This window comes from Camellia sinensis, chromosome 12 (genome assembly GCF_055761805.1).
Source record: "Camellia sinensis isolate YWXY chromosome 12, ASM5576180v1, whole genome shotgun sequence".
Lineage (NCBI taxonomy): Eukaryota > Viridiplantae > Streptophyta > Magnoliopsida > Ericales > Theaceae > Camellia > Camellia sinensis.
The window spans coordinates 122,102,384-122,130,310 of record NC_138972.1 but is presented as its reverse complement, the minus strand read 5'-3'; the positions used below and the strand labels follow the sequence as shown (position 1 = coordinate 122,130,310).

Here is a 27,927-nt window from a genome sequence, read left to right as displayed (position 1 = left end):
AAGAACTTATGATTGTACACAAAGTCAATAGACTAATGACAATCAAACACAAGAGACTAGTAATAGTCTCAACCAACAGGATTTAACGGATGATGAACCAAGACGAAGTAAGAGAACGAGAACATCAAAATCCTTTGGTCCAGATTTTCTGACATACCTGTTAGAAAATGAACCTCAAAGCTTTAAGGCAGCAATGACAGGTCCTGATGCACCTTTGTGGAAAGAGGCTGTTAATAATGAAATTGAATCCATTATGCAAAATCATACTTGGGAATTGGTGGATCTTCCACCAGGTTCTAAACCTCTTGGATATAAATGGATATTCAAGAGAAAAATGAAAGCAGATGGTTCAATTGACAAGTATAAAGCAAGACTTGTTAAAGGTTACAGACAAAAGGAAGGTCTGGACTATTTTGACATATATTCCCCTGTGATAAGAATAAACATCCATTCGCATGCTTATTTCTATAGCAGCGTTGTTTAATTTAGAAATACATCAAATGGATGTTAAGACAACTTTTCTTAAACGGTGATCTAAATGAAGAGATCTATATGGAGCAACCCGAAGGGTTTGTAGTATCAGGGCAAGAAAAGAAAGTTTGTCGACTTGTAAAATCCCTTTATGGATTAAAACAAGCACCTAAGCAATGGCATGAAAAATTTGATCATGCAATGCTTACTAATGGGTTTAAGATAAACGAATGTGACAAATGCATCTATGTTAAAAACACTGACCAAGGATATGTCATACTTTGTCTTTATGTAGATGACATGCTTATCATTGGAAGCAGTCAAAACATGATCAAATCAACTAAGCAGATGCATAACAAAATATTTGATATGAAAGATATGGGGGTCGCAGATGTTATATTAGGAACGAAAATTACTAAAACATCTGACAGATATGCATTATCTCAATCTCATTATATTGAGAAAATTCTTGATAAATTTATCAAGGATAATTTGAATTTAGCTAGAACACCTGTAGATATCAGTCTTTATTTATCGAAAAATAAAGGTGATGCAGTGTCTCAGTTAAAATACTCCCAAATCATTGGAAGCCTAATGTACCTAATGAATATTACTCGTCCTGATATAGCTTATGCTATTAGTAAATTGAGTAGGTACACTAGTAACCCCGGAGAAGACCATTGGAAAGCGATCATTCTGGTTCTTAGATATCTAAGATTCACCCGTGATCATGGTTTGAACTTTACTCGATATCCAGCAGTACTTGAAGGTTATTGTGATGCAAATTGGATATCGGATACTAAAGATTCAAAATCCACAAGTGGATATGTCTTTACTCTAGGAGGCGCTGCTGTTTCTTGGAAATCCACGAAACAAACTTGCATCGCACGATCCACAATGGAATCCGAGTTCATTGTTTTGGACAAAGCAGGAGAAGAAGTAGAATGGCTTCGTCACTTCTTAGAAGACATTCCAATGTGGCCAAAACTTGTGCCAGCTATTTGCATTCATTGTGATAGTCAATCTGCAATAGGCAAGGCACAGAATCATATATATAACGGTAAGTCACGACATATTCGTCGTCGACATAATACCGTAAGGCAATTGTTGTCAAACGGAATAATCTATAGATTATATAAAATCTAAAGAGAATATTGCAGATCCGTTAACAAAAGGTTTGACAAAAGAGCTAGTGTATAGTTCATCGAAGGGAATGGGATTAAAGCCTATTACATAAGAGTCGTCATAATGGTAACCCTATTTATATGACTGGAGATCCCAAGAACTAAGTTCAAAGGGACAACTAAGTTATGTATGGCTCACCAGAAATCACCAAGGGATTAAAAATTCCCTACCCATTCCTATGGTGAGAGTGATATCTGCAACATATGTTGTATGCAGGGGTATAAGGATAAGCTTTGCTTTTAATGATTACTTATATCTTCATTGAGACATAAATCAAGACGAGTATAAGGAGATACTCACAATAAGAATCACCTATATGAGTGTTGAACTGGGGCCGGTTCTATGAGAATGAAAAGGCTAAATTCTCTAGAAACACTTATGAAAACCAGGCGCGTTCAAGGCCAAAATGAACACAACAGTGAGAACCACGATGTGTTAGAAGATATTTTGTGTGAAATCTCTATTCTTGGCTTACACAAACGGCTGAACAATTCAAGGCATCGTGTCCATTGGTTAGCCAGTAAGTCTGATAGGTTATCACTAGGGAAGGTTCAAGGCCGAAAACTACCTATCCTGATGCAAGATATTTTTCGACTTATACTCTTTCGATAAATCTGCATTTTGTTGCATTTCCGTTGTCATCAAATTCCATTCATGAAATGGTTATAAAATTCTGGATCCAGAATTTTTTCCTAAGTTCGGTCTATTTTTTATGTGGGCCCCGTGCGTCGATTTTCATGGGTTAAAGTGGTAACGCGTTCTATGTCGCGTTGTGATTCACGTGGTATATTTGGTTGCTCAAAACCATTACCGAGTGAATGGGAAATTGAAGCCAAAATGTGCTCCATGGAAATGGAGTTTTGGTGGAAATTCCTTAAGGTTGTAAAATGGCTTGTCCCACATTAATTTGGTGGGAGGTTTTGAATGGGTTTATAAGGCTTGGGTTTGGTACTTAGGGTGTGCCCCAAGGGGTACCCAAGTGTTTTAGAGGGAGAGGTTATGGGCAAAATGGGCTAGACCCATTGGACTCAAAAAACCACCACACACGCGCGCGCGCGCCGTTCGTCCGTCCGGTCGGGCGGGCTGGGCTGGGCTTGGCTTGGGCACGGGTGCGTGGTGTGTGGTTGGGTTGGGCTTGTCCGGCCCAATACTAATCTTTTTGGGTCAAAAATATTTGAATTTAATTTTATTTTTGGTAAAATAAAATCCAAAATTCAAATTAAACTGGTTTGGTTTTTCTGTACATCCAAACAGGGCCCTTCCCGTATTAAACCGGAAATATCCTGATCTGGATTTACTGTACACCCAAACAAGGCCCTTCCCATTTTTGTTATCTGTTTGAATTGTAATCCAACAGATCCAAATTGTTTGAATTCAAAACCAACAGGTTTCATACTTATTCAATTCAAAACCTATAGCCACCATTACGTCTATAAATAGGACAACCCTCATTTGGATTTTGCAACTCTAATTTTCGTCCTTCATAATTCTGCAAACATCATCTTCATTTTGCTGCATTATTTTCTTGTCAGAGAGAGTATAAACACTTTGTGTGTTCGGTAGACAAACAATTTGTAGTGCTGCTATTGTTTGTAGTAGATCATTTTATCCTGGGAGATAGACGTCCACATTCTGAAAGCACTATGGAGAGGATGAATCTGTCTTAAGGACACAGTGTCAAACACTGGACTTGATCAGATTATAATTCGAAGAAATTAAATCAAGTAAGTTATTTAATTAATTTTTGTGTTATTGTTATTTATTTAAATCAGGTTTTAATTTTGTTTTTGTAACAAAATAAAATCTGTTTTTATTTATTTATTTATTATTTCAAGTTTGATTTTTGTAATCAAACAAATTCTCTCATTTTCTTTATTTCTTTAAATTCTAGTTGTTGTTTTGTACACAATAGAATTAAATCTTTTAAATACAGTGAAGATTGTCCTACATACTTAACTTCTTTTTTTCATTTGAATGTTGGCACAAATTAGTAATAAATCAATCATGTGACATAATAGTCCAACATAGACCTAATGTTTCATTTTATGCATAAGTTATTTTCAATGGACTTCACTATTGAATCCATTATAGGGTGAATTATATAAAATTGGTAAATCACTTAGAAAATACTTTTCAAAGCCGTGGTAGATTTTCAACCAACTAAATCCATTTTAGAGTGAATTATATAAAATTGGTGAATCACTTAGAAAATATTTTTAAAAGCAATGGTAGATTTTTGATTTAAAAAAAAAAAATCAGCATTTATTGACTTCTCTCAACCCACTTTTTGAGTTCTCACATATCTACTCCTACACCATTTTCAACTTTTCCCATACATTATGGCTAGTGATGAGATTGTTAAATTATTTTTATAAAAAAATCTTTAAAAAAATAATTTGTATATTAAAAAAATATCTAAAACAAACATAAATTCTTATTAAATCTATCTATCTATCTATCTATCTTATAAAGAAAAAAGGGTTTCTAACTCACATGCCTTGTGGGAGTTTCAATATCCCAATCTTACTTTTCTAAATTTTTGATTTAAAAAAAAAAAAAAACTTCAGCATTTATTGACTTCTCCCAACCCACAAGTCTTTTTGACTTCTCTTATACCTACTCCTACACCCTTTTCAACTTCTCCCATACATTATGGTTATTGATGAGATGTTAAATTATTTTTATAAAAAAAATTTAAAAAATAATTTGTATATTAAAAAAATATCTAAAACGAATATAAATTCTTATTAAATCTATATATATATATATATATATTATATGTAAAATGGGATTTCTAACCACAAGTCTTGTGGGTGTTTCAATATCTCAAACTAAAATTTCTAATTTTTTAATTTTAAATAATTAAATTTCAATTTATCGATCCACTACAAGAAAATGCACTTTTAGCGACCACTTTGTCTCTCTCTCTCTCTCTCTCTCTCTCTCTCTCTCTCTCTCTCTCTCTCACTCATCACCCTGTCTCTGTCTCTTTGTCTCTGTCTTTTCTCTATTTGTCTCACACTTATCCCCCTCTCTCATCACCCATCTCCTCTACCACATTCACCACTACAACAAATGCCATTCCACTACCACCACTGCTACCACTATTGCCATTCCACCTCTACAACTAATATTATTACCACCATCACTACCACTCTACTACCACCACCACCACCACTACTGCCACTACTACTATCATTACCTCTCCTCCACCACCGCCATTCCATCTCCTCTACCACTACCACAACTTCACCACTAATCTCCTTCGTCGTCACCACCACCACCACCACCATCACCTCTTATCCACCAACTTCACCACTATTGCCGCTCCCTCTCCTCTACCACAAAAAATTAGTTCCTGATTTTTAGTAACCAAAAAAAATGGGCGCAAAAAAATATTTTTCATTGACCACAAAAATTAACTTTATTTTAATATAAAATATTTTTCATTAAAATATTACCCATACTTCTACCAAATAAAAAATAATAATAATTTTTTTTCATTAAAATAAAAATGAAACAAATAAATTTTCAACTTTAGTAACTAAAAAAAAATGAAAATCAAAAGAAAAAAATTGCATTAAATACAAAAAAAAAATATTTTAACAAAAAAATAAATGAAATCCCATAGTGTGATCAATATATATTCTTAGAAATAGTCAAAATCCCCAATTTTTCCAAATTTCCTCAAACCCTTTGGCGCCTATGATTTCTTTTTCCCTCTTCTCTCATTTTCACGTTCAAATTTCTCTCTCTCTTTCTCTCTCTCTCTCTCCACATCTCCATCTCCATCTCCATCTCCATCTTCGCGCTACTCATCTCACTCTCATTCCGACTCCTCCATCGGCAAGAGCTTGAATCTGCAGAGCATCAATGTCGAAGCACACTATAATATAAGGAACCAGGGATTCTAGAGAGCTCAAATTTGCTGAGCAAGTTGTTGCCCTCGTAAACCCTAACATTGGTATGTATTCTCTTGTCTCTCTCTCTCTCTCTCTCTCTCTCACTTTATTTATTTATATTTTATTTTTTTATCTTCAAGGCTTTAATCTTAAGCTCTAGGTCGACGACCCTATGTGATCTCCAAATTCGCTCTTAATCTCCAAATTCGACTCCCTCAAGTAAAAGCTCCCTCCTTTGTTTCATGGTTTATATATATGTTTGCTTAATTTACTCTTTGAATTTCTTCTTTTCACCTTCATTTTTGTTCTACATGAAATTTTTTAATTTGAATATTATACAGTTTAAAATCACTATAATACTGAACATATGAATGTAAAAATACTGTATTTTGGTGTCAATCGTGATCAGTGATCAGTCAAATCAGGGAGAAAGAGAGAGAATTAGAATGTTTAAAAAAGTCTTGGACATGTGAGTTCTTCTTTTTCTCAATAACAATTATGCTTCTTTTTGCTTAGTTTTTGCCTCATGGCCCTCAACTATGCAAAATGGAACTTAAGCAGCATTTTTGCACCAACATGGTCTTTTATTAAGATAATAATGTCTTGAATTTGATGATTGCAATGCAACTTGCAACTTTCAGTTCAGTAGCTGGATAATAGAAGTGAGCGTACTGAAATTTCTATTATAGTTGTATGTTGCTCTGATATTATGACCTTTGATTTCACGAAAACCTTGTTTATTTTTGCATATGTTTCTGTTTCCTGTTCAGGCATTCCATTCTAATTCCCAACTGAATTATTTTTCCTGTACTTACAGGTTCTAATATCTGGAAAGGAAGAACTGGAGTCACCATTATCCCCTGCAATGGATGCTGTAATAAGAGTATTCAAACGTGTCAATGGACTACCTGAGAGTGAGGGTGATCGTAAAGTGCCTGGAGCTGCATTTTGTTCAATCCGATTTTTGGTGGCATCCACGCAAGCCATTAATCTAATTGGAAAGCAAGGCTCTTTAATCAAGTCAATACAGGAAAGCACCGGTGCCTCCATTCGGGTTCTCTCAAGTGGTATTCTTTAGTTGCTTCAAAAGCTACTAAATTGTTTACTATTACTGGATTTTTTCCATGTGCATCATCTACGATGTTGCCTTTCGATTTTGGTGGCAATTATTGGCCCTATTGGTCTTATGCTAGATTGAATTTATGAATTTATAGCTGACAATTTTTTGTTCACATCATTTTTTCCCTTTCATGTTTATACTAGCTTATTAATTTTTGAAAGTTTACTATGCTGCCTATAGCGATCCCGGGTTTACCCTTGTTGTACAGTGATCTGGACATGTGTCCGTGGATGTTGGTAGTTGTTTATTATCATGTTTGTATCCTCTTTACTTTGTATATTGAGTTATGGGATGTGTTGGGCAAGTTTGTTACAGGTTGGTTGTGTTTGGGAGCCTAATGTTGCTGCCCAGATTTTTGGACCTTCGCTCGAGCGAGGAGTTGGTCGCTCGAGCGAGAGTGAGGTTCGTGTCTGGTGGGTCGAGCCAGGGTGGCTTCGCTCGAGCGAGTGTTGCGTCTGGTTCTGGACCTGAGAGTTGCTTTTCTTGGCTCGAGCGGTCTGGGTTTTTCTTCGCTCGATCGAGAACTTCTTGGCTCGAGCGAGAGTTTTCTGTGTCTGGTCGCTCGAGCGACCAAGGCTTCGCTCGAGCGAGCGTGTTTTATATCAGCGGACAGTAGCGTTTTGAACATCACTTTTTCATCTTCTTTTTTTTTTATTAAACCTAGATTCGAGACTCTCTCTCTCTACACTTATATTCTCTCTAAGAATTGATCTCCCTAGAGTGTGAATCTAGCCTAGGGCCTTTGTTAAAAAGATAGAGGGCACTGAGAGCTTTGTTTTAATCTGAAAAAGTTTGGATTTGGAGCAAGTTGATCTTCGAGTCTTCATCTCCTTTGTGGCTTAAACTTCGAGGTAGGGATACCCTACTCCTCTCTATGGATTTTGTCTTTAAATTTTGGTATTTTGAGATGTTGGGCTTGGATTGGTAATTTTGTGAAAGTTTGGGGCTTTTGTGCAATTTTACAAAAGTTGGGGTTTTATTCATAATAAACCTAGATGCATGTTTGGCATAGAGAAATGGAATAAATGTTGAATCGTTGATGAAAATGGGACCTAAGGGTTGAAATGGTAATTATGGATAACGACCTAATTACATTGTTTAATTAATTGGGATAATTAATTGTGAGAAATGAGGAAATGAAATGTTGATTGAATATCCATTGTGCATTTATTTTCTGTTTAGAAATAACTGCTTTGGGCTATCGGTGGAGGATAGTCGTGATTGTTGTAGACAATGCATGATGATTAGGCAAACTGAAACTAATCAATGAAATATGTCATGGAACTTGACGGTTGATAGAATACATTAACTGTATGTATTGGGTGATTGTATATAGAACCAATGTGTTTATATACGTTATGTGTAGAGGAGGAGATAGGGGATGTACTCCGCGGTTTAGGGGAAGATAGGGGATGTACCTCTAAACCGGATAGTGTTGGGAGAAGATAGGGGATGAACTCCGTAGATACAGCTCATATGCTTGTCTAGAGAAGTGAAGATAGAGCTTATATGCTTATCTTGGTACAGTGTGGATACAGCTTATATGCTTATCTGTGAATGTGGGATATTGTTGTTATACATATCTATTGAGAATGTGGATATAGGTTATATGCTTATCTGAATGTGGGATATAGTTTTTATACATATCTATGGAAATGATGATAGAGCTAGCATGCTTATCTGTTGAAAAAGGGAAAATGAAAGGTAACTTAGACTCATAAGTTGTATGACATAAATGTGTAATTTATGTGAATGTATCTGTGTTAGCCATCTATCAATTGCTAATCTTTTAGTCATTGTTCATGGTTGGTTTAGTATATTTCTACTGGGCTGTGGCTCACCCTATATGGGAATATCATTTTCAAGTGCAGGTAGCATGCCACCTCCAAGGACATAGCTGGGAGGCTAGAGGCGGACATACTTTTGTCGCTTAACTTTTGATGTATTACATGTAACTTCAAGCCAAGGGCTTAATGTGTAAACGAGTTAGTACTCTTTTGTTGTAACCAAGTGTTAACTTGGAAAGCTGTAAGCCCATAGGGCATTTTGTTTTGATGTTAACATGTAATACTTATGTAATGGAACTTTAATGAATAAAAGAATGTGGTTAGCTTATATGTAAATGCATGTCTTATCTGATGGGTTTAATGTTGTTATTTTGAGGGCATTACACTGCCCATTGATTCATGGCTTTATTCTGTTTGATTTACTTGATTTACAGTTGGCATGATTTTGTTTAATCAGCAACGAAAGTAAATTGTATAGAGGGTGCACAACCTTTACACAACCGAAAAATAAGAAAAAAAGAAAGAAGAAAAAAAAGTGCATAAAATAGAAATAACCAAATCCCGACTACCAACAGCCACAAAAAATCAACAACCAACAAATAAAATTCAAAATAGTGCTAAATTTACAAAGGAAGCTCTATCATCATGTGTCATGATTTTTATTTTTTCTCCTTCCAGCTTATGAATAACAATGACAAAAAATAAATGGATTCTTCTCCAACTTCTCCATGAAGACAAATAAAGGACTAACAGCTTTCTTCAGTCCACACCTCCCTTAAAGGCTCACACCCCTTCTTACCATCATAATAATGAAACATAGAAGTCTTTTAATTTCTTTCTCCTTCCAGTAAATATTTAAGCCTCTATCCTTCTTCTCCATTAAAACCGGCTAATTCACTACTGGAGAAGTCTAATCCTCTAAAATGTTATCCATGCCTTTCAATTCAAACACCTTCCTAGCCACTTGTACAATTTGCTTCTAACTCAAGCATCCTCCCTCATTATTAGTGGTTGAAATCCATCATAACAATGAGAGCTAATCTTGAGCTTAGAAATATTAGAATGGAAAGAGGTTTGGGCCTTAATTGTACTTGGACTCGTTAAAGACTTTGGATTAGGAGTTCCACCAATGGATTAGAATGCCTTTCCTTTTCAGTTTTCAGAAGAAACATACATTGTCTGTTGCAGCACCAAAAATTACAAGGAATATAGAAAAACGTAATGCTATTTAAATATGAAAAGGCTACTCAACTCAGCAAAGTCAAAATCAGCCAACCACATGTATGCAGTCTTAGATGTTGATGTTAGAAGTTTGGCGGAGATATTATAAAGCTAGTCATCCTGGGCATTATATTATCTATGGATGGAGAATATTTGATGCCTATTGATGTACATAGTTCCAAACACTCTGAATAGGCCCTCATTTATATGAAGACATTTTTGTTTTGTGCTTTAAAATGGTTTCAGGTATTTTTCTTATTGGACTTTTGCTTTCTAATTACTTTAAGCTCCTTTTTCTTTCTTTCTCTGTTGTATGTTTGCATACTGATGACTAGGTCGGTTAATATTTTCTTCTGGCAGAAGAGGTGACACATTATGCCAACTCAGAGGAGAGGATTGTTGAGATGCAGGGAGAATCTCTGAAGGCTTTTAAAGCTGTGGAAGCTGTGGTGGGCCACTTAAGGAAATTCTTGGTGGACCAAAGCGTTCTTCCCCTATTTGAAAAGAGTGTGAGTCCTGTTACTCTGAAGGTTTACGAAGTAATAGATTATGGCATTGGGAACTTATTGTTGTTCTGCCTTTTTCTATAGTACAATACACCAGCCTCACAGGAACGCCAAGTAGAAACCTGGGCTGAGAAGTCATTGCTGTATAGTACTTCTCAAATTGGGATGGGTGCTGATTATCCTCTTGCAGTGAAGAGAGATCCTTTATTTCACGACCGTGAAACCCATTTTGATTCAAATATCCATTCTTCTGGAATTTTGCTGTATGGCCAAGATCCTGGACTTTCAGGAATGTGTTCTTCGGGACTTGGTCGTGCTGGTGGTTCTTTTGTTACCCAGGTTGGTTTCAATTATTCATTTCTCTACTAGTGTTATCTCACATTTCACTTTAGATATTAATTCACATTTCACTCTAGATATTAACTGCTGTGATGTGGTGCACATTTCCAATCCTTTCTGTTTTGTTTATCTCAAGGTTTGGAAGTCTAATGAGGTAGCTAGGCTACAGAATGGCCATATATTAGCTTTTTTTGGCTAAAGTAACCAATAAAGACAAAATGTCACATCCTACCCATGAATCAATTACTTTTTCTCTCACAACCATCAATTTGACAACAAAAAAAAAAAAAATTCCATAAATCATCCCAAATACAACTTTTTTCCATCTCATAAAATAGTCAAAAAGCTAACTAAAATAGTTAAGTTTCCAAACGAGCCCAATTGTTTTGACAAAGATTTAAATAAAATTTTCACATGATTGTGGTATCTGATTTAAGGCTTTATTTATGATTGTGTAAAATTTTGACCATATTGTTATTTTATCTTTGGGAAAAATGTTAAATGGGTTTTGTAGTATTATGTTGTGAACTTTAGTGATAATGTTTAACAAGCTCTAGGTTTTTGTTAGCTGGATTGATGTGGATTTTGGTCTGCATTAAGATGGAATGTGTAATGTGTATACTTAATTCCAAAAAACAAACAAACAAAACAAAACAAAAAGAGTAAGAAGGGATGATAGATGAGGGAGAGGGAGAGAAAGAGGAAGAGAAGTGGAGAAGATGGGGTGGCCCTTTTGGACATGGCACCTGAGAGAGAGAGTAGGGAGAGAAGGGTGGGGTGGCGTTAGGTTGGGTGTGGCAGAGGCATTGATGGGCTAGTTGGGCTGCAGCATTGGTGGTGGGTTGGTGGCTGCAGCAATCGGCATGTAGTAACGTCTCCGGTAATTGGATTTCCGTTGTCTAGGTCTCTGTTACAATTGGTTATGTCTATTATTTAATGTGAAAAACTCAGATAAAAAATGCAACAAATAATGAAAATGTGTTTGGTTTTAGGTATAAAACTATTCAAATGTGGAATGTGCTTGTTTGGATATTGTTAATAGTTGGAACCAAAGGTAAAATAAGCATTTTAACATAAAAATTGTTGATATCATCGTTTTCCTAAGATCAATGGAATAGTAACAATTTGGATCAAGTTGTAATGCAATTTATGTGCAAATCGTGGAACTAGTTGTAATTTCTCCAAACCTCAAACAAGAATTCAAATAACAGCAAGGCCTCTGCCACTGTATTTATGGAATTCAATAATTTCCACTTCATTTTAATTTTAATTTTAATGTTATTTGTATTATTTGATCTTGGAATCATAATCTGATTAGTTGTTGCTTTGCTTAATCAGATTGCATAAACAATGCAAATACCACTTTCTTATGCGGAGGACATAATTGGGATTGAAGGGGAAAATATTGCATACATTCGACGTACTAGTGGCGCCATCCTCTCCGTGCAAGAAAGTAGAGGCCTACCAGATGAGATCATAGTTCACCATCAGTGGCCATGGACAGATCAGAAACAAAGGCTCAAATAATGCTCAAAGTGCTAATTTTTTTGGGGATGTAGCTCTAGTTTTCACCATCATCTTAATTAGTTTGATGATAGTACCAGTTTTAATAGTAGCTAGCTGTAACAACCCAAATTCATGTCCTAGTCATGTTTGCATGCATTTGTATGTTTTTCCATGTTAAGTTGCTGTAACAACCCATATTTATGTCTTAGTCATGTTCATGAGCATTTGTATGATTATGACTCATTAAGCTTGCACTTTTATGTTTATGACTTGTTTTGCCTAAGTAAGGTCCACGCCTTGTTTTGTGTTTATGTGATTTGCTTAAGTGTTGTGTGCATGCTTTGTTCCTTCCTTGGTGTCTCAAGCCTAAGTTATGTCAAGCCTAGGTTGTGCCAAGCCTAGGTCATGTTACGCCTAGATCATTCCAAGCCGAGGCCATCTTCAGTCTAGAATTATCTTGGAACCACCTTGTTTGACCTCCACCTTCGCTCTGACATATCGGCCGAGATGTCATTATCAAGGCCGAGGTGTTCATCACCAAGGCCGAGATGTTACCTTTGCACCTAAGTGATCTTGTCCTGGAGTGGTATGACCTAGACCGAGGTGTGGCACAGCTTAGTCAAGTGTTGTCCTTCCTAGCCGAGGTCATTGTCACCTTAGTTGCCAAAGCTTTGTCCTTAGCTGATGTCATCAATTGTCGGAGTGCCTTGCCCGGTAGCTTGTTAGAGACATTTGTCATAGTCTTTATAGCGATCCCGGGTTTACCCTTGTTGTACAGTGATCCGGACATGTGTCTGTGGATGTTGATAGTTGATTATTATCTTGTTTACATCCTTTTACTTCGTATTTGAGTTATAGGATGTGTTGGGCAGGTTTGTTATAGGTTGGTTGAGTTTAGAAACCAAAACTAGTTGCCCAGATTTTGACCTGTCCGCTCGAGCAGGGGTTTTGGCGCTCGAGCGGGAATTGCACCCATCCAGTATTTCCTGTGCAGTGTTGGACGCTCGAGCGTGGTATTGGCCGCTCGAGCGGGGTTGTGTGAGTGCCGCTCGAGCGGGGAGTTGGAAGCTCGAGCGAAGACCTGGTTCTGTAAAAGTTCTGGGAGTGTGTATCCGCCGCTCGAGCGGGATTGTTGACGCTCGAGCGGGAGTCTATGAGTGACGCTCGAGCGGGGTGTTTGACGCTCGAGCGGGTCGACTGGGTTTAAGTTCCGTGTTTTGACTTTTCAAATCACTTTTTCACTTTCTCTTCTCTCTCCTACTTTTCCAAAAACACCATTGTTGAGCCTCTCACTCTAGAACTCTACCTTCTCTCTAGGTTTTGATCTAGTAGGAGTGATTTGCTCACCTTTGGCCTTTACAAAAAAGTTGTTGATCGTCGAGGGCTACATTTTAATCTGAAAATTTTGAGATTTGGAGCACGTTGGGTTTTGTCTTCTTCTCCCTTGGAGCTCCGAATTTGAGGTAGGGATATCCTACTCCTCTCTATGGATTTTGTCTTTAAATTTTGGTATTTTGAGATGTTGGGGTTGGTTTGGTAATTTTGTGAAAGTTTGGGGCTTTTGTGTTATTTTACAAAAGTTGGGGTTTTATTTATAATAAACCTAGATGCATGTTTGGTATAGAGGAATGGAATAAATGTTGAATCATTGATGAAAATGGGACCCAAGGGTTGTGATGTTAATTATGGAAAATGACCTAATTACATTGATTGATTAATTGGGGTAATTAATTGTGAGAATTGAGGAAATGAAATGGAATTGTCGAGATTGGGAATGTATGGGGAAAAAGGGTGTAGTTGAATTATTTATCACTCACCGAATTGAAATGTTGATTGAATATCCATTGTGCATTTATTTTCTGTATAGAGATAACTGCTTTGGGCTATCGGTGGAGGATAGTCATGATTGTTGTAGACAATGCATGATGATTAGGCAAACGGAAACTAATCAATGGAATGTGTCATGGAATTTGACGGTTGATAGAATACATTAACTGTATGTATTGAGTGATTGCATATAGAACCAATGTGTTTGTATACGTTATGCGTAGAGGAGGAGATGGGGGATGTACTCCGCGGTTTAGGGGAAGATAGGGGATGTACCTCTAAACCGGATAGTGTTGGGAGAAGATAGGGGATGAACTCCGTAGATACAGCTCATATGCTTGTCTAGAGAAGTGAAGATATAGCTCATATGCTTATCTTTGTGAAGTGTGAATATAGCCTATATGCTTATCTGTGAATGTGGGATACTGTTGTTATACATATCTGTTGAGAGTGTGGATATAGCTTATATGCTTATCTGTGAATGTGGGATATAGTTTTATACATATCTGTTGAGATGATGATAGAGCTAACATGCTTATCTGTTGAAAAAGGGAAAATGAAAGGTAACTTGGACTCATAAGTCGTATGACATAAATATGTGATTTATGTGAATGTATCAGTATTGGCCATCTATCAATTGCTAATCTTTTAGTCATTGTTCATGGTTGGTTTAGTGTATTTTTACTGGGCTGTGGCTCACCCTGTATGGGAATATCATTTTCAGGTACAGGTAGCATGCCACCTCCAAGGACATAGCTTGGGAGGCTAGAGGCGGACATACTTTTGTCGTTTTATTTTTGATGTATTACATGTAAATTCAAGCCAAGGGCTAAATATGTGAATGAGTTACTACTCTTTTGTTGTAACCAAGTGTTAACTTGGAAAGCTGTAAGCCCGTAGGGCATTTTGCTTTTGTTGTTAACATGTAATACTTTTGTAATGAAACTCTGATGAATGTAAGGTTGTGGGACTTTTATATATCAATGCATATTTATTTGATGGGTTTAATGTAGTTATTTTGAGGGCGTTACAGTCTTGTCTTGTCAATCTATCACCTTTTTGAGGAGAACCAACCAGCCGTTGCCACGTGTCCGAGCTGAGTGTTAAGTCAGCCGATAGAGAGAGAAAACCTATCATTTGTTATATCTTTGTTTTGAAGATGAGATAGAAGCTCTAGGTGAGAAAGAGGAGTTCTTGAGAGGAGGTAGATTTCCAAGCTTGATCCCTAGAGATCGAATCGTTAGATCCGTGTTCTAAGGTTAGATTCTTAATCTACTCATGTTGTTCTTTATGTTCATGTTATTTCATTGCATGATTGAATATGATTTGTAAGCCATGCATTGCTTTGAAGTTCGGTTTTAGAAAGAGGAAATAGTATTTATGTGTTCTTCAAGAAAAGTCATGTTTTGATCCGAAACCTCATGCCAAGATCCATGTTTTTGTGTTTGTTTTCACATGATCTTCAAGTATGGGTACCCAGGTCCATGTTTTCGAACTCATAACATGAAATCCCAGATTTTGTAATAAAGAAGTTATGATTTTAGCATTCATATTCTTCATGGTCTTCATGTTCATGTTCTTCATGTTCTTCACGGGTGGAAACCCAGATCTCCAGACTTCACTTCCCTAAGTGTAGTCGTCGAGATTACTCTTGCCTAGATCACACACTTAGGCCAAGCATCGTATCTCACCTTGGCCTACCTTGCATGATCACTTACACCTTTAGTTTGTCTTGTGCGCACCTCGGCATGCAGCCGCACGCCGAAGCCTAGGTAGCCACACCTCGGCCAGGAGGTGTGGGACCTCGGCAAAGACCTGGTTGGTACCCAGCATGTCCTCCTGACATGTAAAATAGTGTTTTGACTTCCAGTATGTTTTCCCGAGATCATTTGCATGTATGTAAGACCTGTTTTGAGAAGTGCATTCAGTAGACTTTGCCATGTGTTTGTAGGACTTGGACCTTTGCTTTGATCTCGACGTCCCAAGAACTATGTGAGTGGTATTTCTAATAAAGCTATGTTATACATTTTGATAAAGACTTTGCTTTGCTTTGTTTTGAAAGTATTTGTTACCCATGAATGATTACCCCTATTTTTATGTATCAAGTAAGCTTTGTTTTGATGACATTCTCGGAAAGTCCTTAGTGCCAGGGGACTATAATGCAACTGCACATCTTGTTTTGAAAGTCCCTTGTGTTGGAGGACTCTAAACTTTCGCAGTACTCTCATGTTAGGGGGCTACGGGCCTTTGTAACATAGGTCCCTTGTGCTGGAGGACTCTAAACTTTCGCAGTACTCTCTTGTTAGGGGGCTACGGGCCTTCGTAACATAGGTCCTTTGTGCTAGAGGACTCTAAACTTTTGTAGCACCTTCGTTTGAGATATCTCCCTTGCTTTGTCTTGTTTTGCCACTGATGGTTTACCGCGTGGGTCTTGTAAGTCCAGAATGTCATCCCTTGTATTATGTAGATGCTATTAACATCCAAAGTAAGTAAGTAAGTAAGTTTTGTAAGATCAAGTTGATGAACTAGATTCATCCCACGTTTTGTTCAAGCTATGATATGTATGTTTTGCAAAGACCTCGGGAATCATTCATTTAACCCCTTTATTACTTATACCATTCACTGTGTATCCAAGCTCACCCTCCTTATGTATATATGTGGGTAACAAGCAAGAAGTCGGCTACGCCGAGATGTGTGTTTTGTATGTATGTTATGTCGGCAGTGAGGATGTCGGCAATCTGGAAGATTATGTTTCTTGACTTGTATTTCATGTGTTTTGTTCATGTCGGCTCGAGAAGCCTTCTATCAAGATGTAATATGTATTTTTGTACTTCATTTTAATTGTATTCAAGTTTTAAAGCTTTGTAAAGATGTATGCTATTTCATTTGATCTACGTACTGCTCTTATGGACCACTTGTATTGTAAATTATTGCTTCCGCACTTGTTAGCCCCATATGTAATACTCTAATTGTGTGTGAATTTTGAAAGTTGGCCTTCGGTAATCTCGGATTATTAGCCATCACGGCACCAAACTACTAGGGGCGGTTTGGGGTCGTGACACTAGCAGCCATGGCAGCCACAATGGACCGAGCAATGGAAGAGCAATGACACAAGGGGAAATAAATCCGATCAAGCAGCGGCACACAAAGCTCCTCCTCTTCCACTCCGATCAAACAGCAGCAGCGGCGGAACACAGAGACGGTTCCGCTAGGTTTTAGGAAGACACGGTGCTCATCTCTCTCTATTCTTTGCTCTATTCTTTCTTTTTTTTTTTTTTTTTTTGGGTTTGTTTTTGAAATGAAAAGTGTGGGTGTATTGCACAGTAGCAGCAAGTTGAGTGCAAAACTAAATTCGAGCCATTTCGAACCATCACTTTTTGTATGTAACTTGTGTGCTTGACATATATGAATCAGCTTTGACCATATAGTGTCCATAACACTCTGCAAAGAGTGATTTCTTGATTAATGGATGTTTTGTAGTATATTATTGAACTACTGTCATGTCTGATAATTCCAATTTTCGGTTCTGCCTTCTCTTGTTTGGCCTTCAGTTTGATTAATTAATTTCAATATTAAGATGTTTTCTAATTTTCTGTTAGGAAATTTCGTAATAAATTAAATCATAGTTTTCGTTGCTTCTCTGCTCATGTGCCACAGTTATTTTCGTCAGCTTCACCTTGGTCTATTTGTTGGTTACCTCACACTATGGTCTACAAGGAGTCCAATGTTTGTTATTTTCCTCTTCAATTTTTGCTAAAGTTGATGTAGCTGTATTGCATATTCACAAAAAAAATCCTTTACTCACTAGTGGAGTGTACAAGGAGTAAGGCATATTCACAAAAAAAATCCTTTACTCTAAAAATGAAAACTCTACATGGCTTTGTTTGGAAGAATATACAAGTGTACCATTTATAAAGGAAGTTGATGATTTGTTGGTTGTGTATGTTGGTCAAATGGCTGTTACAACTGCCAATGACCTTCTCTGGAAGCCCCTGAACCATAAGGTGAATGTAGAATTTTTTTAGACTTGACCACATTGCATGTTGTCAATGCTCTTAGCTGTGGACTGAGTGTTTAAAACTTAAATAATGAGCTGTTCTTATAAAATACCAAGCAAAAACTTGTTTTGGAATCTTAAACAACAAAAGAACTTGTTTTTATAGCAACTCAAACAACAAAAGAACTTGTTTTAACGGTCTTATTATTATTATTATTATTATTATTATTATTATTATTATTCTTTTCCCTATATTATTATTATTATTATTTCATGCATAGGGTAATTTGTTATTAGTTGCTTTCTTACTAGAGAATAACAATGCAATTGTAGGATTATGCCATGTTCTATTGTCCTGTTTTGTTATATGAAAATATAGCATTCTTATCTGATTAGAATCTTATGTTTGTTTGCCTTTGTTACCTGGTGTGATTACTGATAGGAACCCTTGTGTGGCTCAATATCAAGTCAGCTTAGGAATTTGCTTTTGGGTTTAAATATTGCAAGTGAACTTGATCAAGCTGTGCAACTTGTTACTAATGATAAACTTGATCTGGGCTGTGCATTGATTGAACAAGCTGCAACAGAAAATGTTAGATTGCTTTCTATTTTCTTTCATAAGAATGCATTTATGCATGTATTTATTTATCTATCCGTTAATGCATATGTTCACTTCAGTGCTTTTGATTCACATTATGCTAAATTGATAATGCATGCAATAATAGGTAACAGTTTTCACTTCTAATATTTGGAAAAACTGTTTTAGAAGTTGTATAGAAAACCGAAGAATACTTTGTTATTGGATAAGGTTCTAAAATGGCCCTACATGTTTCTTCCTGAAATGAAGCTTGCTACACAGGCGAAAATATGGCTTAACAAGTGTGGATTGGGAGGGAGAGTTGATCAATCATCCCTAAAAACTTAGAATTCATGGTGTTAATGCCCAAAAATCACCAAACGGCGTTGGAGTTGCACGAAACTTGGCACACACAACCGTCTAGGCACGAGAGACTTGTGGAAGAAGACGGGACTCGAATTGGGTTCCCGATTTGGGAGTTAGGGCCGGATTTCATGCTAGGCAAACTAGTTCCTTAAAAAACTTAGAATGCGAGGTGTTGACGCCCCAAAATCACCAAACGACGTCGGAGTAGCACGAAACGTGGCACACACGACTGCCTAGGCACGAGCGACTTGTAGGAGAAGTCGGGACTCGAATCGGGTTCCTAGTTTGGGAGTTAGAATCGGATTTCACACTAGGCAAACTAATTTTTTAAGAAACTTAGAATTCGAGGTGTTGACGTCCCAAAATCACCAAATGGCGTCGGATTAGCACGAAATCTGGCACACACGACCGCCTAGGCATAAGAGACACGAGACTCGAATTGGGTTCCTGGTTTGGGAGTTAGAGTCGAATTTCACTCTAGGCAAATTAATTCTTTAAGAAACTTAGAATTCGAGGTGTTGACGCCTCAAAATCACCAAACTGTGTCGGATTAGCACGAAACTTGGCATATACGACCGCTTAGGCACGAGAGACTTGTGGGAGAAGCTGGGACTCGAATTGGGTTCTCGGTTTGGGAGTTAGAGGCAGATTTCATTCTAGACAAATTAATTTTGAGGACCAAAGAGTAGGAAGAAGCAAGGGGGGATAATGGCTGATGTTGTCAACTTTTTGAGGACCAAAGGATTCACTGGACACTTTGGAAGTGGAGGGGACTCATCGACAAGTGGACATACTTCTTGGTAAAGTATATTAACTTTAATATAACAAATTTTATAAAAGAATATATGTTTGAAGAATTAGAAAGTAATGGAAACATGCATAGGACATCCAATTTATACAGGTGCACGGGATGCATAAATTGTGCATTAGTCTAAAAAATATTTCTTTTTCTCTATACTTAAAGTTTCAAAAAAGGCTGTCGAAAGGCTAAATTATCACACAACCACAGATTTGTACAGGAACCAATAGAAAACATCTTAGGAGGGACCAATATAAGTTGTATGAACTTACGGCACATTAATGGGATGCACCATTTGTGAATTAGCCTTAAAATTAATTTTTCGTTCTCATAATCTCGAAAAAAAGTCTGTTAGAGGGATAAATTATATAATTGATCTAATTGTAAATTGATGAGTTACTAATGTTTTTAATCATTTGTATAATTAATTAATTATTAAAGCTTTTAATTTATTTTTTTGCAGATTGGATTGGGGTGACATTTTTGACGTGCAACAATGCTGTAATTTGCTTGAATGTTCATTTTGTTTGATAGGGATACACATACTTTATGGAGTTGCACTAGTTATTGTTAGATGTTTGGTGGAATTGTACAAGTTATAACTTTTGGATATTTTGTGGATATTGCACTATTTTCATTTTGTTAATTCGTAAATGTGTTGATGACAGGTTAGGTTAAGTTAAGTTGTGAATGGAGTTATATTCAACAGGTTTCAACATGAACATGGTTATATTTGTTGAACTAAAATTTAGATTTTGATAAAATAGGTATATAATGTGGAAAAAAATATTATGGAATTAGTGACAATTTTCTATCCCTAAAGAAGGTTTTTTCGTCTCTTATTTGGTTTAGGTGGAAGATTAATTTTGTTATGAATTCTTTATTTCATCGCTAAATGAATTTGTCATGACAAAAGATAGTCACATTTTGTCACTATTACCCTCAATGTGTGACGATTTTTTTTTGACATTATTTCATCATTTTTAATGATGAATTTGTTTGTCTCTATTGGTAGCTTCTTTGACAAATTTTTTTCGTCTTCGTTTATATTAAACATGACAAAAAATTTTCGTCTCTATTTCTTATATTTATGACAAAATACTTTCGTCTTTAATTTATTTCTTTAATGACAAAATATTTTGTCGTTAATTACTTACAAGTATGTTCCCAATAGAGTGTATTGGAGACAAAAAATTTCGTCACAAATTTATCATTTTTAATGATGAATTTGTTTTTGTCTCTATTGGTAACTTCTTTGAAAAAAAAATTTAGTCTTCGTTTATATTAAACGTGACAAAATTATTTCGTCTCTATTTCTTATATTTATGAAAAAATATTTTTGTCTCTAATTTCTTTTTTAATGACAAAATATTTTGTCGTTAATTATTTACAAGTTTGTTTCCAACAGAGTGTATTGGAGACAAAAAAATTCGTCACAAATTTATCATTTTCAATGACGAATTTGTTTTTTTGTCTCTAAGACCTTTTAGCGACGACGCTTTGGCGACAAAACGGGTGACGAAAACTTTTCGTCGTAATTAGTTTGAGTGACGAAATATATACATTTTAGGACAATATATTTTCGTCCATGTATAACAATATGAAAAATATGAAAAACTTTTCGTCCATGTATAACATTTCAATTTGGCATCTTGTGAGAAAAATATGAAAAATAACATTTATACTATTAGAACAACATTGATAAAATATATCATTTTATCATTTTTTGTTGCTAAATCTAACAATAATTATTCAACCATTAAAGATATTCTAATTGGTCACATTTTCACATGAATTTATTTTAGGGCATCCAATGAATTACTGCCACGTCATCTTTACCTTCAACAACTCATGATACACATTAGACAATTAAAAATTAAAATGTTAATATAGCATTGGTTTGGCTAACAAATAGAGGTCACAAGCAACACAAAAATTAAAGAAGAAAAAAATAAGGATAAAATACTTGACAACATGAGTGACATTATTTATGCTATTATACAATAAATAAATAAAAAAAATATATATATAACATACCGCCCACGAGTTACATGCTTCATTTGTTGGCTTATCAAAAGCTTGTAGACTTAAACAAGTATTGTTATGTACTTCCCTTAATTTATTGGGAAAATTAGAAATAAGTGGGACAATTTTAAAATAATTATATTATGGGCGAAATTTTTTTTATACAAGTTTGGCATACAAAAAAGATTTGCACTAAACATAAAAAAATAAAAAATAACTTATACCATACAAAAGACTAGACCAGACCCATCATAAAAAATAAAATTATTGTTTCGTTGTCTAACTGAAACATAATTTTTCATAATTTATTTGGGGTAAACTGGACCAATAATGACTTTCCCCCTAGCCTTTCATTTAGGCATTATTCCAAGTTCACCTACCTTAATTTTTGTTGAATTATAGCAAAATAATCAGTAACTGAGTCAGAAATTCAATGTAAAGGGATGCATATTAGTCACAACACCATTTTTTTTTTCCTTTTTTTTTCCTTTTTTTTTTTTGCTTTCCCCATGATAAGCGACAACGAGATATTACCAAACAATCACCACCACCAAACACCTTCACGATCTATCTCTCATCGCAACCCACAGCTATGGCATGGTGTAATAATCTCACTTCTACATTAATAAATCATTTCTGGATATGAAGTGATCACCAAACTCGTGAAACAGCTGCCAATTCTAATTGATTATGAAACTCTAACGTAAAGTTTTATAATTAAAAAAGGGCCTAATCTATCTCTGATCTTTTTTAGACACATTGTAGCATTTCTCTTATTTTATTTATTGAGAGGAGGGAGTTAGTTAAAAATGTGTGAACTCGTGGATCATGATATTGCTGTCCCGGGATTCCGATAATTGAATATGCATCAGCAATAAATATAAAATTGAAAAACATTGATTATCTCGCCCAGATTTTATAACACCACTGTATTTTTATCAAAACATCATTTTAGTCATTACACTTTCACTAAAATCTCATTTTAGTCCCTTTCCCTTTTTAATTTTAGTCAATCTCTTTAGTGATAGATGGACACTTGACTTAAAGTGTGAAAAAATTATTGTCACAATTAAAAGTGAAGAAATCAAAATAAAATTATGGTGAAAATATAGGGTAGCTAAGTGTAATTAACCCATAAATGTGTCCAAATTCAATCTGCTTGGTCGGTTGGCCCAGGCATGGAGTGAAAATGAGATATCAGTAGATATAATGGAGGAAAGTGATTGCCCTCAGTCCTTGCAATTTTGGGAGCTTTCATTTGTGGTGCTGATTGGGAAAGGTTGAAAGCTGTGATCAAGTTCAGGAAGTAGATGGGTAAGATCATGTACTTGTGTTAATGGGTCTGTGCAACACTGTTGTGTCAAAATCGCTCATCAAGTCTCTACCTGGCTTTCCTGGTATGCTTCCCTTCAAACTTGAAACTGGGTGAGCTCTCTCTCTCTCTCTCTCTCTCTCCATACATATAGATGGGACAAAATTACAATTTGCATGCATGTAATTTACATTGAGTCTTGCTTTGTCCCTTAACTTTTTAATTGTCCCAATCAACAATCTAAATTTCAAGTCATGCTATAATTAGAACCTGTTAGAATAGTAGAAAAAGAAATAATATGTATTGTATTGAATTAATGATTTTACAGTACAAAGCTATGGGTATATATATAGGACTATGTATGAGTGTTGTACAAAGGAAAGGGAAAGAATAAGGTAGGGAGAGAATAAGGTAAAGAAAGAATAAGGTAGGGAAAGAAAAAGGCAAGATTTGAACATACCTAATAGGGAGGAGCCTATAATCTAAATATGGAATACAATACAAAGAATAATACAATACAAAGAGGGTAATTTATATTTATAAATTGGGCCGAGCTGGGCAATGGGTCGTTATGGGCCACAAAACAAAGGGCTGAGTAAAGAGGCTTTGAAGTTAGTCCGGTCCCAGAGCCTTAATGGTTAGTCCGGTCCCAGAGAGCCTATTGTTATTATCGGTCCAGGAGAGTACTGCGAATTGCTCGGTCGCCCGAGTTAGCTCGGTCGTGGCATGGTGCAGCTAGCTCGGTCAGACCTAGCTAATTGTTAAGCACGGTCTAAACTAACACTATGGTTAGCACGGTTTGTGCAGGTAGAACCGAGGCAAGAGCAGTGAAAGGAAGAATCGAACTAAGTATAGTTCGGTCTAGTCTGCGACTTAGCATAGCCATGTTTATCTCGGTCACAGAATTCCGACCATGGTAAAACCATCTCACTTGGTTTGTGCAGTGACGGGGGTGTTGAAGGATAAGCATTATCTTTCAGGAGTATGAATCCCAGGAGGACTCTACATAGAGGAGTAAAAGTCCTACTAGGATTGTGCCACACGGAACCTACAAAAGCTCACAAACATCACCTATGGAGAGGTAACACAACTTTGATTCTCGAAGACACAGAGCTTTTTTGTCTATTTGTCTATTTTGCTGACTTAGGCATCGGAGAGGTATCCGACACACACCCGTCGGCTAGCTCACGTTTGTGTTTTCAGGGAATAAAGCGATGATGTACGAAGGAGCGCAATCTTGATCAACAGGATTATACGGGAAGAATATTTCATGCCCGTACAATTGGCGCCGTCTATGGGAAAAATATGGTGCACAACGAAGATTTGCCGCAGTTCGCCATCGATGGACAAACACCAGAGGGGGGTGCAAGATGCGAAGGCCTACCTTCTATCCCTCCCATGGCGAACTTGGAGCCACAGCGATAAAATCCCAGAAGGGATGCAAGGGAGAGGAGGCGGACTAACAGCCCCCATCACTCTCGTTCACGAAGTCTTGACAGACAAAGGCGGAGGATTGATCCTCAAGTTCTGGAGGACCGTGTGAAGGAGCAAGATGAAGTAATAAGGAAGATGGCGGCGGACATGGAGGCCATGAAGTGCCAGATCAAGGGAAAAGGGGTGGCGACAGGAGAGGAGCGCACAGGCAATGCGCCTCCTCGCCACTCAGAAGATCGTAGTAGGTATACCACGACATCGCAAGCAGAAAGTAGAAGCCTCAGGATTAGTGACACTCAATCAAGGACTTCCAGAACTCGTTACTCCAGGTCTGAGAGAACGAGATCATTAAGGTCTTACATAGAGGGAAGTACCTATCGGCCCTCACACACGCACCATACATCATCCAGGCAAACGGAGTTGCTTAGATTGTCCGACTTACGGACTGTGCTTGAAGAAAGGGCGCGACAGAAAGAGGATACTAGGGCACGCGACCCGCATAGAGTTTCAGCCTTTCGGCGATTAGCTCCTTGGACGCATGGAAGCGTCGAGGTTGGAATGCCAGTACCACACCTTGCCTACGAACCAACAGATAAAGCGTTGGCAAGACTACATAGCTCGCCGTTCGTTTCGGCGATTGAGAACGCATCATTACCCTCAGGCTTCATCCAGTCTAAATTTACCACGTACAAAGGGAAGACAGACCCTTACATGCACCTAAGCCACTTCTGCCAGGTTATGGCGGTATATCGACGAAACGAGGCTTTGATGTGCATCCTCTTCCCATCAAGCCTTGGTGACCTAGGCTTGACTTGGTTCGCAAGACTTTCAGAAGGTAGCATAGCCTCTTGGGCGCAATTGGCGGAGGCATTCGTAACAAGGTTCAGAACAAACACCAAAACCCTGGTGGAAATTGATTAACTGCTCTCCACCGACATGGGCGAAAAAGAGTCATTAAAATCCTACAATAGCCGCTACTGGGAGACCTTCAACCAGATTGGGGACTGCCCCACCAATCTCGCTATCGCACAGTACAAAAGAGGCCTTCCAGTCGGGAACAGACTAAGGGACTCAATCACTATGACACCGCCTCTCACGATGGAGGCCTTAATGGAGAGAGTGCACCAACACATTTGGGTAGAAGAAGATGGCGCCCGTGCTAAGGCAAAGTCTAGCACGACCGCAGTACCAGATAAAAAGACGACGGCAAAGGTCAACGCGGTAGAACGTCCGAACAAAAACGGACGAGGCAGGCGGGACAACGGAGAAAACCAGGATAAAAGATGGTTGAGAGTCCGCACTGCCATTACCACGGTATTCAAAAATCCAATCTACCGGATTCTAAGCAAGATACGCGATGAACCTTTCGTCAGATGGCCTGCCAAGCTAGGAGAGGCTCAGAAGGACTACGGCGAAAGATACGACGAAAGATCACGGTGCACCTTCCATAAAAAAAAGGGGCACCGCACTGAAAATTGTACACCATTAAGATAACATTTAGAAGAGTTGGTGGCAGCCGGTCACCTGGACAAATACATTGAAGGAGGGGCACAGCCAGCCCCCCAGAATGACAAACACCCGAACGGAATGCCAATCGACGCCCCACCTCAAGGCGTGATAAACGTAATACATGGGGTATTCGAGCTAAAGCGCGTATGTGAGCTCAGGGGCATGATAAAAAAGGCTGAGCACTTAAGGGAGGTATTAAGTGCCCAGCCCACCATTAAAAAGGGGAAAACAGAAACCACGAACGCCATATCTTTTTCAAATAGAGACTTGGCAAGGATATACTGCCCTCACAATGATGCACTAGTCGTCACTCTCCGAGTCCAGGATTTCGACGTCAAGCTGATCTTGATTGACCAAGGGAGCTCATGTGAGATAATGTACTACGACACCTTCAAACAACTGAAATTGGAGGACAAAGACCTGGCACCAGCTGTGTCCCCCCTGATCGGATTCAACTCAATGCCTGAGTGGCCAGTCAGCAAGATCATCCTTCCAGTCAGGGCAGGAAGCGTGACAAAACAAGTGGAGTTTTGGGTGTTAAAGGTCCCTTCCACTTACAACATAATTTTGGGAAAAACATGGCTGCATGCCATGCGATCTGTAGCGTCATCCTACCATCAAGTAATGCGGTTCCCCAACGAAGTCGGGGTAATTGAAGAGGTCTTTGGAGACCAGATTATGTCCAAGCAATGCTTTGTCACGGTTAATGGCAGCCGCGCTACCAAGGGATATGTTCATTCGGTGAAAGAACCTGAGAGCAATGAACTGTTCGCAGATGTCGGCAAAGCAGCTGATCAAAAAGCGGTGGAAGACTTGGTAGAGGTAAGAATAGATGAAAAGAACCCGGATAAGTTCTTTTTGCTCGGTTCGTCATTGTCCGACACTGAGAGGTTAGAAGTCTTGGAATTCTTGACCTCAACATTGAAGTGTTCGCCTGGACACCCTACGACATGCCAGGCATTGATCCAAATTTCATCTGTCACCAATCAATGTCCACCCATTCGCCAGACCAATCATTCAGCGCACTCGCAGATCGGCACTCCACCACGCCGAGATAGTGGCGGAAGAAGTGGGAAATCTGCTAGAGGCAGGAGCTATCAGAGAGGTGCATTACCCCAGATGAATTTCCAACACAGTCGTGGTGCCAAAAAAGAATGGCAAATGGCGTGTTTGCGTCGACTATAAGACAGTCAACAAAGCATGCCCAAAGGACAGCTTCCCCCTACCACGGATAGATCAATTGGTAGACCTAACGGCGGGGCACAACCGACTTAGATTTCTGGATGCATACAAAGGCTACCATCAGATCGCCATGTACGAACCAGACCAGGAGGTCACGTCCTTTACCACTCCAAGAGGACTGTATTGCTATAAGGTCATGCCCTTTGGCCTAAAGAACGCAGGGGCAACATTCCAGAGAATGGTCACCAAGATCTTTGAGCTGTTGTTAGGCAGAACAATGGAATTTACATCGACGATATGGTGGTCAAAAGCAAGGATGAGAACGACCATCTAAGGGACCTAGGCGAGATGTTCCAGATTCTGAAGAGGCATAAGTTGCGCCTTAATGCATCTAAGTGCGCGTTCAGTGTAGGATCTAGCAAATTCCTGGGCTTCCTGGTGACCAACCGGGGTATAGAAGCAGACCCCTTCCAGATCAAAGCTATTCAGGATCTGGAGAGACCTAACTCAGTAAAAGAAGTACAGCATCTCACCAGCATGGCAGTTGCACTCAACCGATTCCTTAGCCGGTCGTCAGATAGATTACGACCATTTTTTCAAGCATTGAATGCCAAGTTCGAGTGGGACGAAGAATGCGACCGCGCTCTGCAAAGCTTGAAGGAATACATGTCTTCTCCACCACTACTTGTCACCCCAATACCTGGAGAAGAACTCTTCCTGTACCTGGCAGTCTCTCAGCTCGTAATCAGCGCAGTGTTAGTCCGCGCAGAAGGAGTCCAACATCTGCCCATCTTTTATGTCAGCAAGACACTGCTGGGCACCGAAACAAGGTACTTGCCACTGGAAAAACTGGCATTGGCCT

At 38.0% G+C, this 27,927-nt stretch overlaps 1 long non-coding RNA gene and 1 pseudogene across 1 annotated transcript; one reads left to right on the top strand and one right to left on the bottom strand.

Moving 5' to 3' along the window:
• LOC145789121 (mannosyl-oligosaccharide glucosidase GCS1-like) overlaps positions 1-27,927 on the bottom strand; it is a 377,152-nt pseudogene that overhangs the window by 247,248 nt on the left and 101,977 nt on the right.
• On the top strand, positions 5,328-10,176 carry LOC145804753 (uncharacterized). The gene is made up of 3 exons (XR_014347129.1): positions 5,328-5,620; positions 6,376-6,625; positions 10,022-10,176. It is a non-coding gene; the product is annotated as an uncharacterized LOC145804753 (long non-coding RNA).